Source organism: Chanodichthys erythropterus, chromosome 11 (assembly GCF_024489055.1).
Source record: "Chanodichthys erythropterus isolate Z2021 chromosome 11, ASM2448905v1, whole genome shotgun sequence".
NCBI lineage: Eukaryota > Metazoa > Chordata > Actinopteri > Cypriniformes > Xenocyprididae > Chanodichthys > Chanodichthys erythropterus.
Genome location: NC_090231.1, coordinates 22362678 through 22376364, shown reverse-complemented (window position 1 = coordinate 22376364; position 13687 = coordinate 22362678).

Below are 13687 nucleotides of genomic sequence, written 5' to 3'. Positions count from 1 at the left end.
ATCGGCATCTTTCACTGTAGTGAAGAGGACGTCCCTGAACTTGGGGGGGGGGGGAGCCGGGCGAACTGAATCGCAAGCCGACCCTGATGGTCCGAAGGAGCCAGCGAGACGGACTGGGGAGCGCTAACCCGGCTCGCAGAGACCGTACGAGCAGGACCAAAGGGACCACCGGTGTACCCGCAGCAGGGCAGCGAGGTGGAACACAGGGACGCGGCTCGGGGGGCTCTCTTTGTGAGGCGGCCCGAAGCGGCGTCACAGTGAGCTAGGCAACACTTACCTGGCTCCACGGATGGACAGAGGGAGCAGTCGAGGCTTTGGCTGCCCGCTGCTCGCTGCTGTCCGCTGGCGACAGAAGATGGGGATGAGAGTGGTGAGGTTTTTCTCCTCCCACTGCTCTCCAAACCCTCTTCAGACCTGGAAATGGAGGAACTGCTCTTTAAAATTTGGGTACCGCTGCCTCTTGGGTCAGTGGCGGAACAGAAACAAACCCAATAAAGGATTTACCACCTGGCCCTCCTCCAGGGGTGGAAGAGCAGCCCCACCCATCTCTGGGTCGCCCGTCTCAGGGGTGATTCTCACCAACCAGTTAAACAGCTGCAGAGACGGGAGGCGTCATCTCCCCGCAATGGATACAGCAGAGCCTGCTGGGCCGGAGTTTCTTGCAGGGGACGACACCCTTGGCGACGAGCAGACTGAGGGGCGGCCCAAGAGGAACTCAATGGTTTGTCATGGGAAGCCCCCCGATCCGCTACTAACTGAGGAGAACCGCTGGGCTCAGTCCTCGACAGTGTCACCGAAAGGCCACCTCGTAAGATGGGAGCATTGAGAAAGCATTTAGCTTGACAACCTCTCACACCTCACAAGGTAAGCCAGGGGGCACTTCTGGACCACGGAGGTGGACATCGTCTGGCTGAGGGCCTACGCCGTGACTTTGATCACGGTTAGTCAACAAGCGCAGCTCAACCCCAGCACAGAACTACCCTCATGCAAAAAGAGTGCCTTGGCCTCACATGCAGGGTGGGTGTGGTCTGTGTACAGCCACCCCATCCAAGAGGGTAGTGAGAGAGGAAAAACTTATGCAGATTGGCACCTTTGGCATTCCATATTTATGGCACCAATATACCCCCATACTGCCAAGTTTTCCATGCACATCTGGAAGACCCAGGAAAGCATGGCTGTAAACTCTGAATCTGAGTCAGCATAAGCACACACCATTACAGTGGGCAGCGTCACCCTCATTTCCAGAGCATAACAGCACTCTCTCCGATGCTGCAATCGACGTCTGTCCCTCAGCTGGAGCTCTGAATGAAATGCTAGGTTCCCCTATGAAAAGGACCAGCAATCCAATCCAGAAACTGCACAGCTTGCAATGCGCTAGAGAGGGAGGGGCCCTAGGGGGTTGGTTCCCCGAAGGAACCACTCAACCTCATGTCACCCAAGCCATATCAGCAAAGTAGACCTCTTCTGGTGCACCAGAGAGGGCGCTACAATGGACATTACGCAAGGGAACCGCGCATCTAGAGCGCCGAGCGAGCGCTGGGTTGCGGTGACAACCCGCGCTGCAGCCCGGCAGCTCGGCGGCACACGACACGCAGAGGAGCGAGAGGTTTGCTCTCGCTGATCTCCGCGGTCTCCCAGAGTGTCGGGCAGACCCGCGGCTGTGCTTTTACACACAAGCGGCAGCTGGCCAACAACAGAGGGGACTCAAGCTTCCCGGAGAAAGAAGAGTCACGACCGGCGTGTCGACGTGATCATGTTCTCATATGAAAACATGAACACCCACGAACATCATTTCAGCACGCGCCCAGACATGCGAAACGGTGATCGTGGCCGTCAGTGAGGACAGGAACGATCGCATCCAGAAACACAAGTAGGATGTCGTCTTTAAAAAGACGCGAATCTACTTGTGTAAGCTCTTTCAGGGACTTTACTCTTTTAGAAGTGCTGAAGCACGCAGGGGAACGGCCACCGCAACACAGACAGGGATTGTGTGCAGCCTGTCATGTGCTTTCTCTCTCCTTGAAGGCGCTCACTCTTACCAGCCGTAAAAACGGCTTTTCAGCGCTCAAAAGCGCACCGTACCGGCCGTGAGAACAGCCTTCTGACGCTGTCAAACAGCTATTTGCTCAAAAACGGCAAACGAAACAAAAACAGAAAAAGAGAGGACGTCGACCCCGCTGCTGTGCTGTTCGCCCGCACTCGGAAAAAAAGAGAAGTTCAACCAAAAAGCTTGACTCGTCTTCTAGCAGACACTCGCTTGCAGAGAACAGGAACAAACACCGTTCGGCTCCGAAGCGAAAAGCTGAAGATGCAACGCACCTGCTGCTCATTATATACCCGCGCTGCGAGGCGAGCAGCTGATGCATATGATTGCATGCCAATGTGCATTGGCTCGTTTTAGTTACACTCGAAGTAGATTGGCCTCTCTAGCGAGATTCCTATTCGTCGGTCTGTCCGACGTACGTCGAACGTGACCGACTGAATGGGAACTTCAGTTGCTACCCTGGTTGAAATCTCTTTCCTGGGGGTGGGGGTGTTAATGTTGCCCCCATAGAGGGTGGGATGGTGTCCCCTTGGTAGTTAGTGCCCTACACAGATCACATATTCTGTGTATATGGAACAGTGGTACTAGAATTGCTGTAGTAAAAGCTTTACATGAAGCTTTCACTGAAATGAAAACATGAAATTGCTGCCATCGATCAACAACAAATCTATCATACATGTCCTTTGGTTACTATGGAAGCTTTTTTTTTTTTTTGCCACAGAATACAAAAGTATAGAAGGTAATTATGACTTTTTGTTTCACAATTCTGACTTTTTTTCTTTTGATTGGATTTAGATGGATTTTCGATTTCTCAAGATGTCAGTGATCTGCTACTTAAAAATGCTTATCAGTGCTTATTAATTTCTGTCATGCTGTGTTTTAGCATTTGTAAATAAGACCAGAAAGATTCATGATTTTGGTATTGGGTAAGCTTGTATGAAAAGAAAATTTAAGCATTTTAGAAACATTTTAATTGGCTGTATATTGTGTGAAATCAACATGAATTGGACAAAAGGATGTTAGCAATTGGAAGAAAAAAGAAAAAAAAGAAAAGAAAAGAATAGACTGTCTAGACTGTCCCGCTTAACAAAGCTCAGTCTGACCTTCACTGTCTTCGAAGGCATGGCCTTTGAAGTCTGAGTCCTTCGAAGGATACAGCCTCTGATTTGGGACACATGCCAGAGGTGATGAGTGTGCTCAAAGCCACTAGATGACAAGCCTGCAACAATTATCCAAAAAAGCGTAACAGGTGATGCTAACACTGCAGCTGCCAGTACGCAGGAAAGGCCAGAGGCTTTTTTTTTTATTTTTTTATTTTTTTATGAGTATCAATGTAGAAGAGGCTTCACAACTCTGAATAAACCGCTTTTGTGAGGAAACAACTTATCATTTAATGAATTGACTGCCTGTCTGCTAATCTTCAATATGTTTTATGCTAAACAATATGTTTGTTGGGAATGATATGTTGACTTTACTATAATAAAAAGGTTATTTTATAAGAGAAGGCAGGCTAGGGAATGTCGCAACAGTAGAAAGTACCTATGTTTTTTTTTGGGGGGGGGGCTTTCAGGATTTAAAGGGGTGGTTAAGTGATTTTTTTCTAGGCTTGATTGTGTTCTTGGGGCACAGTTTAACATGTCTTAATGCTTTGTTTTTTTGAAAATACTGTATTTTTCATATATTTTAGCTTTATTCTACACCTCTGTTTACACTGTCATATGAACCATAGACATGAACGGCTCGTTTGACTTCCTGCTTCTATGAAGCCACTCCCTCCGAAATACGCAATGTGCTCATATTGGTTAGCAGGTTGGTAGCTGGCCCAGTGTATCCTGATTTGCTGGAGCGTCCGGAAATGACACGCCCCTTACCATCCGTTGCTTCAGTCAAAATGTAAATAATGGCGTCTATATTGCTAACTGGCTAGCAAATTTAGCTAACTGGTTAGCAAAGCAAAAACGAGTTGCTCTTTGTATATGTCCTTGATGTAACCAAGACAATTAAAGACATGTACAAACAATAAAACGTACTTACAGTTTGGTGATAAACAGCAGCTTCTGCTTTTAAAGCCTCATCTTTCAGTAATAGTCTTTGTGCAAATCCAGCATTGATTGAACTTGTGTAGATTCTGGAAGCTGTCTTCAGCGGCACATCCGGTATAGAAAATATCACAGATTATAATGGGTTTTATTATCTTTTGACGTGCCGCGCCACTCGCATCCGGTGAACACAACTCTTCCGCTTCCACATGCTGCGCCACATGGCCCCGCCCATGTTGCATGTTCCCGGGGGCGTGTTTTGCAGGGTTCATGATGTCACCAACCCGTTGTAGTCCAACCCATTGTCACCAACCCCTTAAACTTTAAAAGACAATATATCCGTTTGCATTGAACTTTCAGCGCTGTAACTTTGCAGATACTGTTTATGCTCAAGCAGCAACATTACACACTAACTAAAGTTAAAAAAGTGAAATCGCATTTAACCACCCCTTTAAGTAACCAGTTATAAGACTTGAATGGTAACTGCATGTATGCACATGATGCTGATATTATGCATTTTAATGAATGAAAAGTAAAATAATAATTTATTTTGTTATATTGTATGTTGTTTAATGAAAAAAAACAACCGGGTTAGCTAATTGTTTTTTTTTTTTCCTTACTGACCCCAAACTTTTCATTTGAAGAAGCAGACGAGAAGTTGCTGTCACATGAAATATTTTATTTTATTTATTTATTTATTAATGTCTACAAAGGGACCCCCTTCAGTGCACACAAACATACATTCCACCTGGAAGTAAGAAACTTCAAGCAGTCCTCAGGGCCTATGAGGACTAAACATGTTTTTGAGCCAGTCACCTGTTGACAGCTGCTGTGAAAGCTGTCCCACGCTGTCAGGGAAAAAGATTCATCCATAAAGGAAATAGAAAGCAGCAAAGGGAAGTATAAATGTATAAAAGTATAAATATTATTTTAAAGGAAGATAAATGTATTTATCTTCCTTTAAAATAAACAAAAGTTTAAAATAAAACATTCTGATTCTGACAGTGTGGAACCCCAGAACTTGTTTTTCTCTCTGTATATTTTTACACCAGTGCCCTTCTATGACACTGAAGCTAGAAAATCTTCAAAAAATAAAATATGTTACTGAATCTATAAGGCTGGATATGGCTGATATTCACATTTTGCCTGCTATATGCCTGCCTAAAGCAGGCTAATGATTTTGCACTGTATGCCATGCTCACATAAAGGCCATCATTACAGTGAGTGCAGAAGCTTGATTCATAGCTCCTGCCCCCTCTGTCCCCTAAATTTCACAATCAAAGGCCATTGTTGTAGCTTCCCATACACCCAACGGTGTGAGCATGCATTCGCTGTGGGTGAGCCTGTCATAAGAGGCATGCCGGCTGGACTGTAGAACAGCTGTGCTGGTGAGCAGCTTAACCTGTGTCAAGGAGCAGCTGAGTGGAAATCAGTGACTATCAGGGGCAGTGCAGGACATTTTTTGGAAAGTTAGTAGATGGGGGTGAGGGGGGGGGGGGGGGTATATTAATGGTGGTGCATTAATTCACAAAGAAATATACTAGATTAAAATCACTAGAATATAAAAATCTAATTATATATCCATAATTCATTTATTTCATAATTCAGTGTTCATATCTGTGTGTAGCATTTCAAGTATTTTTTCCCCTGTGCCACTTGGGGAGAAAAAAAAATGCAAAAACAAGTCTGAATGGATAAACAAACTATTACAAGACATGTGAAATTAAATTGTATTACTTCCTAAAGTACAGCAGGGTTAGTTTATAAGTTGGCACCTCACAGCGCATAGAAGAAAACTGATTGAAACTTTTTTAAGAAGAATAAAAGACAATGGATGAGCTGTGTTCTCTGAAGCTTTCCAGCAGTCTATTTCAGTCTGAACAAAGGAAATGTTGGTGTGAGCAGCAGTTAAAATTAGGAGGTGCTGTACCAATTTACAATTATGTCTGTCTTTAAAATCTCAGAAATAATGTTGGATTTTGCAAAGACATACTGAAGACTAGATCTCTCAAGTGTAACCCTTTGTAATTACTAATGCAAAATAATAAGGAACACTATGTCAGTATCACAGTGGTGGTACTGAAATACACTACCATTTAAAACTCTTGTGTCAAGAATGAAATTAATCTGAACGAAATCAATTCTTTTATTCAGCAAGGATGCATTAAATTGATCAGAACTGACAATAAAGACATATTTAGTGTTAAAATATTCTGTTTAAAATAAATGTTTTTTTTTGTTGTTGTTGTTGTTTTTAACTTTCTATTCATCAAATAATATTTTATGTCATGGTTTACACTAAAGTATTAAGCAGCACAACTGTTTTCAACATTGATAACATCAATGGCCTTGATAGTCATCAGAAGTGCACTCTACCCCAGACTATTGCTACACAATCAAGGACTACATTTCCCATAATTAACTGCCTGTTCTCATCATCCATGATTGTCTCATTGCCTGCCTTGTTAGCTTATCCTTTATAAGCCTGGTTTACTGAGCCACTCTTTGTGAAGTCTTGTATAGTGTTATTCTGCATTTCTGAGCACTCTTTTGATTCCCTGGTCCATTGTTGTGATCCCTGGTTGTTTTCTGGATTACCCTGTTTGCCTGAGTTTCCTTCCTGGTGTTTGTGTTGGATTGTTTACCTTGTGTTTATTGCCTATTGCCTGTTTATTGGACTACTTGTATTACCCTTTCACACATAAGTTTAAAATATTCCAGGTCCCCAGCATGCGTTTTTGTATTTGCTTCTCCCAAAATACATGAAAGTAAGTTGTCAGTGAAGTAGGAGAATAATAGAGTAAATATATAGTGACCTACACAATGTATATCTGATATGAATAAAACATGTTGCCAATTCATAATTCAAAGGATTGTTGTTGCCACTTCCATAGACATCAGTGTGTATTTTACAAACTGTTTTCTTTTGCAAACCTAAAATAAACATTATGTGGTTGAAAATACTGAATAGTTGTGATATGTGACAAGAGATGAGCGTGTCCGTCTCTGGCTCAGCGCTAGCCAAAGCGTGAAAGCACATTTGAATTTAGCAGTTTATCATGATACATTAAATGTTTTAATCATACCGGTGTTATTGTACGTTCCAGGGACCAGCCTAGACTGATCACATTGGTGTGATTGTATGTATCAAATGGAGCAGTACATAACAGAAGACTTTGCCTCTATGGATCCAACAGTAAGAATCATCTGCCTGCATCAAGGTAAGTGATCTCTCGAGGACCACATCCAGGACTTTCTAGACAATACAAATTTCTCTGACCTCCCAGACTATGCACTCATTGATTTCTTCTGTTATGGACTCAATGAACACTATCAATCCAAACTAACCTGTGATGGTCCTCAAGGATCGCTGGCTCAGTTTTTGGACTGCACTTTTGTTGAGTGGGTCCTCCTTCACTGTTGGTGAGGTAGAGGAGGATGATTTCTCTAAACATTGGAGGGGGCAGCATGCATCAAGCTCCAGTGGCCATGGAGCTTGGCCTACCACGATTGCTAGCATTTCCAGTTCTGATGGTCAGTAGCCCTGTACTTTCAGAATCTACCAGTCTGGTTATCCCCACACCAGAGCCTGTTCACAACATGGCCACCACGCCAGAATCTCTGGCCGTCATGGCCCCCAAGCCAGAGTGTCCAGCTATCACGGCCGCCACGTCAGTATTTCCGGCTGTCATGAGTGTTGGATCTGAAGCTACCAGGACAGTCCCTCTGCGTTTGAGACTGGCTTCCAGTTTGGAGGACACACCACTGATGTCGGTGCGAGCAGCTGGCATCTCTGTGGTGGTATCTAGCCTGGTGGTCCCAGAGGTTCTTCCACCGTCAATTGTACTCCCTGTTACGGAGGTGGCCATTTTGTGTGTCTGGGCCATGTACGCTTCAGGTTTTCATGAGGTGGTGGCGCCAGAGGTAGTTTTGCCTGAGGCAGCAGCGTCTACCCATGGACTCTCTGTTTGTCCTGATACGATCACAGTGGTCGCCCTAGAACCCTCTGCCTATCCTGACACGACCACGGAGGTTGTATCCGGCATTCCTGTCTGCCTTTATGCAACCATGGAGGTGTTCAAAGAACTTTCTCTTTGCCCTGATATGACCACAGTTGTCATTCATGAACTTCCTGTCTGCCCTGAGATGACCACAGAGGTCAACCTGGAACACTCTGGCGGTCCTGTTATGACCACAGTGGACGCACTTGAGCTCCCTGCCTGTCTTAACACAGCCCCTGTGGCCAACACTAACCTCTCTGTGCTCTGTGTTTACAGTTTCACTTGATCATGGTGGTCTCCAGATCTGCTGTGGTGGACTCCAGCTCTACTGAGGTGGTCTTCGATCCAGCCTGCGGGGCTACCAGCTGGAATGCATTTGATAGCCACTAGAGGGCACTCTAACCCAGACTATTTCCACTCAATCAAGGACTACATTTCCCATAACTCACTGCCCAGTCTCATCATCCATGATTGTCTTCATCTGTGTCTCCTTAGCCTTGTTAGCTCATCCTATATAAGCCTGGTTTACTCAATCACTCTTTGTGATGTCTTACCTTGTATTATGCTGTATTGTTGAGCACTTTTCTGATTTCCCATTCCATGGTTTTGACTCCTGTCTGTTTTCCAGATTTCCCTGTTTGTCTGTTTTCTGGATTACCCTGTTTGCCTGAGTTTCCTGCCTGGTGTTTGTGTTGGACTACACTGTGTTTATGACCTCTTGCAATATAAATTACAATTTATATTGTCATATAATTAATAAATTACATTTATTCCAGTACAGTTATTTTCAGTTTTCAGTTATACAGTTATACAATAAAAAAATAAAAAATAAAAAAAAGAGACGAGCATATGAGACTTCTTTCAATAACATTTAAGTGGTAGTGTAACTCTTGTGACAAAGTATTTGTATCTAACCCAGATCAGCTGATCATATTCTAATGTAGCAAAGACACTCTGCATTTGGAATCAATTTAAAAATAGCCAGTAGTTATAAATAAAGTGCTATTATTTACTCTCTGGTTTCAATTTTAGAAGCTTGTTTATATGTTTGTATCTTTCTTCTAAGTCGCTATGATGTCTAAAATCAGGATGATGTGAAAAAAACACTCTGTCAAGGAAAGAAAGATCGTCAGACAGAGATGTAATTGGCCCTGAACAGCAGTTATATGACTTGCCACCTGGGTTCCTCAAACCCCCCTTCACCTCAGAATAGCAACAGAAATGCTGCTAGTGCTGTTCCTCCCCCCTTTTTTTTTGAAAAACCCAATGTCTCCCATTCCTGCCCCTTCGTCATCCTGTCATCAGTCCGTTACTTTGATGAACTGACATGAGTGAGATTTCTGATTTGACATGAGTGAGATTTCTGATATGTCATACCTTAAGGCTTTTTGCTTTGAAGTTAGAGCGCCTTTGCAACACATCTATTTTTATTTCAATTTGCAATGTGATTCAACAGCAGAGGGGGCCTGAGAAGTGTAAGGGTCTAATAGATATCTGGCCCCATGAACCTTCGAGTGCCTGGGGACCAGGTGAGTTGAAGCAGTGTTGCATTAAAACTCAATCATAAACTGGGCCAGACAGTCAAACTTGAGTATCAGCGAGCAGCAATCCAACACAGACATAAAATGAAAATGAAGTTACTGTATAAGAGATTAATGAGTGGATGACAGCAGAATTGGGATTATAAACAGCTGGTGTATGTATTCCTCAAAGAAATTAACCAAATGGCTCTGCAACGGTTGCTGTATTGTTCAGTCATATTTCAAGTGTGGCTGTCAGAAATAAAAATGTTTGTGTAGAAACAATTCAGGGCAGAGATTCTTCCTCTATTTCCCCCCCTTGCAAATGGATTTTTAAAAGGATTTTTTCCACATTATAAAAACCATTACACCTATGGGATGTCCCCATAAAACGTGTGTGTGTGTGTGTGTGTGTGTGTGTGTGTGTGTGTGTGTGTGTGTGTGTGTGTGTGTGTGTGTGTGTGTGTGTGTGTGTGTGTGTGTGTGTGTGTGCGTGTGTGTGTGTGTGTGTGTGCGTGCATGTGTGTCTTTGTGTTAAAGAGAACAGTAGGGAAAACTTAAAACAGTTCTGTCAGGACCACTATTGTCAATGATGATTGACAGTTAGCATACAGTTTCGACTGGCAGTATGGTTCTGTTCTGGGCAAGAACTCCCTGCCTATCCATGCAGCCTAGCGTTGATAAACGATAAGCCACCTAGGTTAAACAGAACAGAACCAACATGAATGTATTGCAGATATCACCATTATGTATGTCACTCTAACTTTGTGTTTGAAGAAATTTAGGGTTTATTTATTAGGAATTATATCCCCTATTATAATCGTCCCCTGTCTCTGTGCACACGTACTTGGAGCTGAGAGTACTGTTTAACAATGAATCAATGTGCTGGGAGACCTTCAGTTTAATGAAGACTCTCATAGATAGCTGTCCCAGATCAGATTAAACCCATGAGAGAGAGAACAAGAGAGGAGGATATCAGAGTTCAATGAAAAGAGTGAATGTGGGTGTACTTTGAGCCAATAAAAAGTGTACATATTTCACCAAGGTTAGATTTCAGGTTCTGATACAAGATTGGGATCCAATAAAAGAAAGAAAAGCAAAAAAAGTTTTAGGCTAAATAAAACCAAACTGAATGCAACATTTTTTTTTTTTTTTTTTTTTTCCCTACATGCTGGTTACTGAGATTGTATACTGCATACATTTGTATGCAGTTTACATCTTAGATGAATATTGATTTACTAAGAAAAGCTATTCCATTGAAATCATTATTGGTTGGCTGGAAATATGTCTTGAAACAAAATGGAGGAAAAAAATCCCTCATGTTGTCATCCAAACACTAGATAATAACCCATTTAAACAATGCACACGTATACAACATGAACACTGCGCTTTTAATCACACTTTGTAATGAAAAGTGTTGGGAGCTGTCCTTGGTGCTGAACTGTGAATCAAGCTGTAGTTAATCAGTCAGTAATCATGCATCAAATGCTTTTGTCTAAAGTGACTGTAAGAACACTTAATAGAGGGCTAGTTTCCCTACAGCATCCTGCTGTTCAGTGTCTTGCTCAAGGGTACTGTAAGAAGCCCCCCATCGGCCCAAAAACGTGTATCTGTGTATTTATTTATTTAAAAGAAAAAAAAAAAGAAAAAAAAAAAAAAAAAAAAAAAAATTCGCTATGAGCACTTTACTGACATAACTGTGACTTCACTCAGCACTTATACACTGTTGTTCTCATGTTGATTTAATTGATTCTACTACTCTCATTTGTAAGTCGCTTTGGATAAAAGCGTCTGCTAAATGACTAAATGTAAATGTAAATGTAAAAACGGAATCCAACGGCCTGGGTGAAGGTAAAATGCATGTGTCTTTTTAGCACCCCTGTGAAGTTCACTTAATTTTTAGAATTTAGTTTCAATTTTACTTTATCTGCTCGCTTAATCTGACTCCAATTTCAAATTATTATTACTCTTAGATTGTGTTTCCAATTAGAAATTAATCATTGGTTATTTATTAATTACATTTTTTGATTATTCTGATAACCTTATATTTTCAATTATTCGTTCATTATGGACTCGGTATCGCACAGGAAGTTACATCGGCCTTATGTACTTCCACGATCACAAACACGCCAGTTGCTTCTTAGACAAAGGATGCAGGCTAAATATTTACCTTTTAAGTCGGTTGCACTCTGCTCATTTGTTTTGTATATTTACGGTAACTGTAACTTAATAAGGCGCCAATAGACAGAAATCGAAAAGATCTCAAATGATGTGCATGGAGCTCCTTTCATTGAGACTTCCCGTATGATCTATACTGGACACTGATTTGCGGTAATACCAAACTCGCAATAATCTACTAGAAATAATGATTTAAGAATAAATGCAGAATAAATCAAGAATAACATTTATGTGGCGACCAGGGCGGGCAAGAGCCGTGAGCGCAAGAGTTAATGAGCTCCACCTGGGAGGCGCACTGGCCTTGAGTCTCTCACGGAGGAGCTCTGGAAGCATAAAAGGAGGAGCGATGACAGCGAAGGACGAGAGAGGACCAGGCCTGGACTTTACGTTATGTTTTATTATGTTTGTGTGGCCGGCAGACGTCCGTGAATGTCTGTCGGCATTACTTTCCTTTGGTTTTTGGTTTATTTATATATTAAAGTTTGTTAAATGTTCGCCGGTTCCCGCCTCCTTCTTCCCACATCTACGACCCGTGTTACATTGTTGCCGAAAGCAGGGAGGAAGGATGGACATGCTGTCGGAGAGCCCTCACTGCTGAGGGGGATCGCGGTGCTGCAGCGCGGGAGTGAAGACCGCGAGAGGCTGCCCGAGGCGGTGGTACTGGAGCCTTGTCAAAGGTGGGATGGAGACCCGGATGCCGTGCTCCTGGGACGAGGTGGGGTAGCTGCCATCCTGGAGGGAGCGGAGGAGTGGGCCGGAGCCTGCCGTGGGCCGGAGCCTGCTACTGTCCACCATGAAGGGGAGGAGCAGGGGACGACGGACTTGCTGCCGGCTGCCCTCAACCGGAGGATCGGGCCGTCCACCGAGCGTCCAGTGCCATCGCATGGCATCGCGAAGAAGAGCCTCTCGGCAGGCTGAGGACTGAGCGGCAGTGTGTCTGGGAACCGGACCCAGAATTTTTTTCTTTCTTTTTCCTCAGGACGGGAGAGGACCAGGCCTAGACTTTATTTTATGTTTTATTATGTTTGTGTGGCCGGCAGATGTCCGCGAGGGTCTGCCGGCATTACTTTCATTTTGTATTTGTTTATTTTGAATTAAAGTTTTGTTGAACGTTCGCCGGTTCCTGCCTCCTTCTTCCCATACTTACGAACTTTGTTACAATTTATTTTTTAGGTAAAAATATGTCATGCCAATTACACATTTAAACAATTAGAAGCCAATTCAGAAATAATAAATACATAACATCAATTGCTCAAAGATGACTCTGAGAGTAAGAATTGCATACAGTGGTGGATTAATATTTCTAATAATTTAACTCCTGTTTTGGTGGGAGAGGAGTGGGTTATCAGATATCATGAAGAGGCACCCAAAAGGGGGACAGAATTCTCCTTAGTTTTTAATCTTTTTCATAACATAAGTGACGGCTGTGAAATTGACACCTGTAACGATTCGGGACTCAAGGTAAGATCCACATGCGAAGCTTTATTAAATGTTGAGCGTGGTCGTACAGGCATGGTCAAACGGGGTAAACAGGAACATCAGAGACAGGCAGGATCGTAGTCAGAGAACAGGCAGTGGTCAAAAGGCAGGCAGCTATCAATCACAGGACAGGAGAACCAGACAGGGATCAGAAACAGGAACCGGAACAGACAGGATAAATAGGACAAAAGCTTGGAAATGTTACACTGGGAAAACAAGACCTAGCAGTGAGGTGATGTGTGTAAGAGTCTTTTATTGTCCTGGTAATGAGCTGCAGCTGGGTGTGGTGATTAGTGATTAGTGTTAAGTGTGTGCAGGTGAGTGGCAGAGAGGATGATGGGAGATGTAGTCCGGGAACTGACAGGAACAGACGGTGATCATGACAACACCATTTTACCAATTGCACTGAGACATTTAAAATGATAC